The 6,299-nt window shown below is 35.3% G+C and overlaps 1 pseudogene; it reads right to left on the minus strand.

The window, feature by feature from the left end:
• Nucleotides 1–2,763: 2,763 nt before the first annotated feature.
• On the minus strand, nucleotides 2,764–3,214 carry LOC105521860 (annotated as a pseudogene).
• Between the last annotated feature and the right edge of the window lie 3,085 nt (nucleotides 3,215–6,299).

Here is a 6,299-nt window from a genome sequence, read left to right on the forward strand (position 1 = left end):
GAGCCTTATTCCAAGGTGTTTTTTGCAGTGCTGGGATCTTGATTTAAAATTGATTTTTATAATTATAATTGTAATTGCCCTTACTTTGCAATACTTGCATTGACTGCTTCCTTTTGAATCAAGATAGACAAAAATAGACAATTCTGTTTAAGAGTACAAAGGGTCATGCTCAATTTCAAACCACAAGCTGTCAGAACCCTAGTACTCTCCTGGCCCAGTCATTTTATACTTGATAAGTAAACCCACTTGAGGAATGTTTATATGCCCTGATGCTTTTGGACACATTCACTGACAGAACACATTCTTTGAAGAAATATATCAAAAGTGTTTATCTCCCTGAGTGTTACCCTAAACCCTGTCAGTGCTAATGATATCAGGATATGGATTAAATAAATCCTTTTGAGAGTGACTGTGGATATTTCTGCATTCGAATCACAAATATAGAAATTCTGGCTGCAAAAGTCGGCAATAGATATTTCAACATGCACAGCACTTTGCTTGTATAAAAAGCTTTAATAGAGAACTGCCCCAGAGAAGCAGTGCTGTCACTCTTGGATTTCACATACAACTACTGCCTTCCACAAGCAGGAGAAAGGTATATTAATGCACAAATTGCATATGTGAAGATCATTATATCACCGTGTAGCAAAAATATAATAATAACATGGTTATTTATTTATTTATTTATTTAGAGACAGAGTCTTATTCTTGCCCAGGCTGGAGTGCAGTGGCAAGATCTCGGCTCACTGCAACCTCCGCCTCCCGGGTTCAAGCAATTCTCTTGCCTCAGCCTGCTCAGTAGCTGGGATTACAGGTATATGCCACCACACTTGGCTAATTTTTGTATTTTTAGTAGAGATGGGGTTTCACCGTATTGGTCAGGCTGGTCTCGAACTCCTAACCTTGTGATCCGCCTGCCTCAGCCTCCTAAAGTACTGGGATTACAGGCCATGAGCCACTGTGCCCGGCCCAAAATGGTTATTTTTCAAGTGATGACTAGGAAATGCTGGTTCTTTTAGTGACAATAATGAGTGTAAATTGTGTGTCCTTCCTGCCTTCCATTTTCTCACACCATCAATGAATATAGACTATTATTTACTCTGCCTTATTAAAGTAATCAAGCCATTAATTTCTGTACAAATGATACTGTGAATTTGGAGACTAAATCTATTATCTTTATTATCAGCATAACAATGTCCTCTACCTTTCTTTCAATAAAAATTGATTTTTCAAGGAATTGATATTTTTCAGCATGTTTTTCTTTATATCTGCAATCATTTATTTTATAGCAGTCACAAATAAGTATTTTACAACAAAAGACAACATTTGAAACACAATGTACATGTTCTTTGTATAAAATGCTTTTATTTCTAAATGACAGTGATTTTTATGGTAAGAAAACTTAGTTTTCACTTAGTTTACTTAATTCATTATGAAAATGATTATTGTATATTTATTGATGGCAAAAAACATCAAAATTTTTTATATTTATGTGTATATAAAATTTTAGATGTAGTTAAAAGTGGATTAGTTCTAAACAAACAAACTTGCTTTTCCTTCTTTGTTTTTTTACTTTTTGAGATGGTGTCTCACTCTGTTGCCCAAGCTGGAGTCCAGTGGTGCTATTTCAGCTCACTGCAACCTCTGCCTACTGAGTTTAAGAGATCCTCCTGCCTCAGCCTCCAGAGTAGCTGGGATTACAGGTGTGTACCACCATGTCCAGATAATTTTTTGTATTTTTAGTAGAGATGGGGTTTCACCATGCTGGCCAGGCTGAAACTCCTGACCTCAAGTGATCCACCTGCCTTGGCCTCCCAAAGTGCTGGGATTACAGGTGTGAGTCAGAGAACCTGGCCAACTTGCCTTTATTTCTAATGACTTTTAATATAAAGGTACTCTTTAACCTTTATTTCACATGGTTTTCAATTAAATATGACACATAAAACAAATTCTTACAGCTGTTATTTATACTCTGGAATTAGTGGCTTAATGTTTTAGAAGCCCTTTTCAAAAATCCATAGAAAATATGTATTTCACCTAACCATTTTCCAGGCCATCACACATTTATTCATGCATTACCGAAATGAAGAGTCTGTTTTTCTGACTACGGTGTTAGGTATTCTATTGTTTATTTATTATTAGCATTGCAGATAACAATATTTTTAACATTATTTTTGTATTGCCTGTCTGCATTTTATGAACACATCTATTTCTTAAAGATCAAGAGAAATATAGCATTCTATTATTTGGAGAGCTACTGTCACAATTGAGTGATACTTGTGAAACTTGAAATTATTCAGACATTGACATAAATTTGTTAGCAGTTTGTGAAGCTTTAATGAGAAAACAATTGAATAAATTATTCAAATAATGGAAATAATGGATTCTTCTCTTTAAACTTCTCTTTTGTAACTGATTTTCTTAAACTTAATATTAACAAAGCTCTTCCCTTTAAACAATTTCACAGTTGCCACTAAGTGAGATAACCAGATAATTTTTGGAATCGGTTAGACTTCATTATGCCTCATATTATGAATTATATTTATGAATGAAATAATCCTGCAGAAAAGTTGAAGAGTGGTTGTCTATATAGCTAAAGTCAAGTAAAAATGCCAATAAAATGTTTGAAAAATATACTTTGGATATATGAGTAAAGCAGGTACTTGACATTCCAATTGTAATTTTTTTGTTTTTGAGTTTAACTTATTTATTTAAGCCATCTCCTGCCACAAGCAAAGGGATGGAAGATCAGGATACCAGTCATCATCTGATATAAGTAAAGAAGGTGAGCTTAAGGTCTCCTATAATTTTTCTGGTCCATGTGCAAAGCAATGGTCCAAACCAGTGCTGTGGTCCCCGGTGCCCGGGTAGTGGTCTGGATCCTCTTTCTTCATCTTCCTAACCAGTTGGAAGTGGATTCACGTGAGGGTTATGGAATAGAGTAGGGTTACCATCTCCCCAGGGAAATGACTTGGTCCTGATGCGAAGATGGGGTAGGGTATCAACTCGGGTCTCTGGTGCTCTCCGTGGCGCGACTTCAGGAACACATTCAGCATGCCGCATGCTACTTCCGGGAGCACGAGGAAGTAGGTGAGGGCCTTCGCATGCTAGCTGAGCCCTCCTGGGCATGGGAGCCCCTCGACATAGGCCACCCCAGCTGTGGGCGGGACCAGCCCAGCAACCAAGAAACCCTGGACACAGCAGCTGCCTCCATTTTCGACCTGGACTCCGCAACTGTTAAAGTACTATTTTAAGTCTCTACCCAGTAGTTTCTATCAGTGTGTATTTATAAAACAGATAAGAAAAAAACCCACTAGAAGGAGCTGCATAACAGCCCATTAAACCAGAGTTGCTCCACTGCTGTAACTGATGCTTTGAAACTGACGTGGCACAAACTGTAGTGAACTACAGTGGAAAAAGGAAGTTCAAAAACAAAAACTGTATTATTTATTTATTATTTATTTATTTATTTATTTATTTATTTATTTATTTATAGTATTCATGCTTTTCAGAACTAAGTTCTGAAGAGAAAAAAAAGTTTTAACAAAAAAAAAAATTTTATTACCAACTTTAGTCCATACCATGTTAGTTTTAAATAGATGATAGAGTTGATAAACTGCAATTTATAAGGATGATGTGGAGCTACTTACTACAGGCTGTTTTTGTTTTTGTTTTTTTTTTTATCCTATAGATGATCTGAATACCACTTGAGTTTAAATATCTTATTTTAAATATAAAGAAGGAATACTCTATTATTAAATTGAAAATAAATAAAACCAATTCTGGAAGAAAAAAACAATAACAAGTAAAATGTTCACATTTCTCTTATTAGGAATTAATGTGTATATGTGTTCACTTATGTTTTTTTGGTTGGTTTTTTTTTTTTTTTTTTTTTTTTTTTTTTTTGAGACAGAGTCTCACTCTATTGCCCAGGCTGGAGCGCAGTGGTGCGGTCTCGACTCACTGCAAGCTCTGCCTCCTGGGTTCACGCCATTCTCCTGCCTCAGCCTCCCGAGTAGCTGGGACTACAGGTGCCTGTCACCTCGCCAGGTTAATTTTTTGTATTATTTTAGTAGAGACTCACTTATCTTAACAGATACCTGTGATATTCAGTCTCCTCTATAGTCCACTATACTTGGTTCTCATGTACAATTGTTTATTTCTACTTATAGTATATATGAAGGTGTATTATGTATTATTTGTTATATATAAGTGGCTGCTATATGAAGATATAAAATAAATGTTTATCGTATGTATGTGTATATCTTTATATAACTCTGATTTGGTTCTAACTGAAATTACTAGGTATTACCATAAATTTTTAAATATTCTGTTTGTCTTATACTCAGTGTATTTGATACTGTTTATAGAAAGAAACCTTAAAGACAATTAGAATACTACTTTATCTTAAATATTTTATTTATTTTATTTCTTGAAATGTAGCATGATAAATGTAAACTTTTTAAAGTCAATCTTTTACTAATTTTTTTTTTTTTTTTTTTTTGAGACAGAGTCTCATTCTGTTGCCCAGGCTGGAGTGCAGTGGTGCGATATCGGGTCACTGCAAGCTCTGCCTCCTGGGTTCACGCCATTCTCCTGCCTCAGCCTCCCAAGTAGCTGGGACTTCAGGTGCCCACCACCACGCCCGACTAATTTTTTTTTTTTTTGCACTTTTAGTGGAGACAGGGTTTCACCATGTTAGCCAAGATGATCTCAATCTCCTGACCTTGTGATCCGCCCACCTTGGCCTCCCAAAGTGCTGGGATTAGGGGAGTGAGCCACCACATGTGGCCCTCTTTTACTAAATTTTTAAAAAGAATTTGGTTTTCAGATATTATGTCAGAAGTTTAATATATAAGTGTATATTATTATTTTTATGAAAGATTCCTCTGTTTTAAAAAGTGTGATATCACTTTTTGTTGACTGAAATGAGAAAAATATTACATTTAATCAACATCTAAGTTTTAAAATCAAGAATAACTTTGTGTTTACATTTTTATCTTGTTCATGTACATGAAACTATGTTTAATGAATACTCAATTTTTCACTCTTTGATATTTTCATTGATTTGTTGTAGTGGAGTAGCCACTGACACTGATGTTTATTTATACTTGATTTGTTAGAAATATCTTATTATATATTTTTCATAAAATCAAATAAGAATTACAGATTAGTTGGCTAAAGGAGCAAGTCCAAATAATTCCTAATATGCCTTCTAAAATGGCTGTCAGTAGCAAGTCAAAGATCTTCTGTAAGAGGAAATGATACAAAACACAGCAAACTGATTATTGTTTTTGAAATATGCTCAATGGATCCAACACCACTCCAAGTGGTCTCTTCCCTTTTCCACTCAGCCTTCCTGGAGATAGTCTCCAGCAAGCTGAAGTAGCAATGTTGTGCATGGGCTCAAGAACTCTTGTCTGTGCTGAAGACCTTTATATATATGTATACAGATACAGGTTGAGTATACTTTATCCAAAATGCTTGGAGCCAGAACTGTTTTAGATTTCGATAATTTTCAGATTTCAGAATATTTGCATATTCATAGTGAGAGGTCTCAGGGTTGAGACTCAAGTCTAAACACGAACTTCATTTATGTTTCATGCATACCTTATATACATTGACTGAAGGAAATTCTACACAATTTCTAAAATAATTTTTTTTTGCATTAAATAAAGTATGTGTGCACTGAACCATCAGAAAGCAAAGGCATCACTATCTCAGCCACCCATGTGGACAATCTGTGGTTGTTTGGCATCACCATTATTCTTGACTCTGAATTTAAATCCTACCGAGAAGTAATTATTTTCTTAAATTTATTCACATGTAAGTACTTAGCAGTAAAAAATATAACATACCATCCTGGACAACATGGTGAAACCCCGTCTCTACTAAAGATACAAAAATTAGCTGGGCTTGGTGGTGCACGTCTATAGTCCCAGCTACTCGGAAGATTGAGACAGGAGAATCACTTCAACCCTGGAGGCAGAGGTTGCAGCAAGCTGAGATCGCACCACTGCACCGTCTCAAAAAAAAATATATATATATATGTATATTTATATATTTATATAAACATACCATTAATACAGGAAAACATAATGTGTTCAGGGTAACTAAAGCAGCACAGTAGCATCTCCAGAATACCTGTATCAGCTCTTAAACAACAGCAGCAAGAAACAACAGCAGGCTTTTATTTTCCACTGATGGTACTGTGTTTTGATTAAAAGGTTTCTCTACACTGTATTCTAATTTTTTTTTTTTTAGGTGAGAAAAAATATCAGAAGCAGTTAAGAGACCAG

The sequence above is a fragment of the Colobus angolensis genome, unplaced genomic scaffold (genome assembly GCF_000951035.1).
Source record: "Colobus angolensis palliatus isolate OR3802 unplaced genomic scaffold, Cang.pa_1.0 Scaffold41, whole genome shotgun sequence".
In the NCBI taxonomy this organism is placed as follows: Eukaryota; Metazoa; Chordata; class Mammalia; order Primates; family Cercopithecidae; genus Colobus; species Colobus angolensis.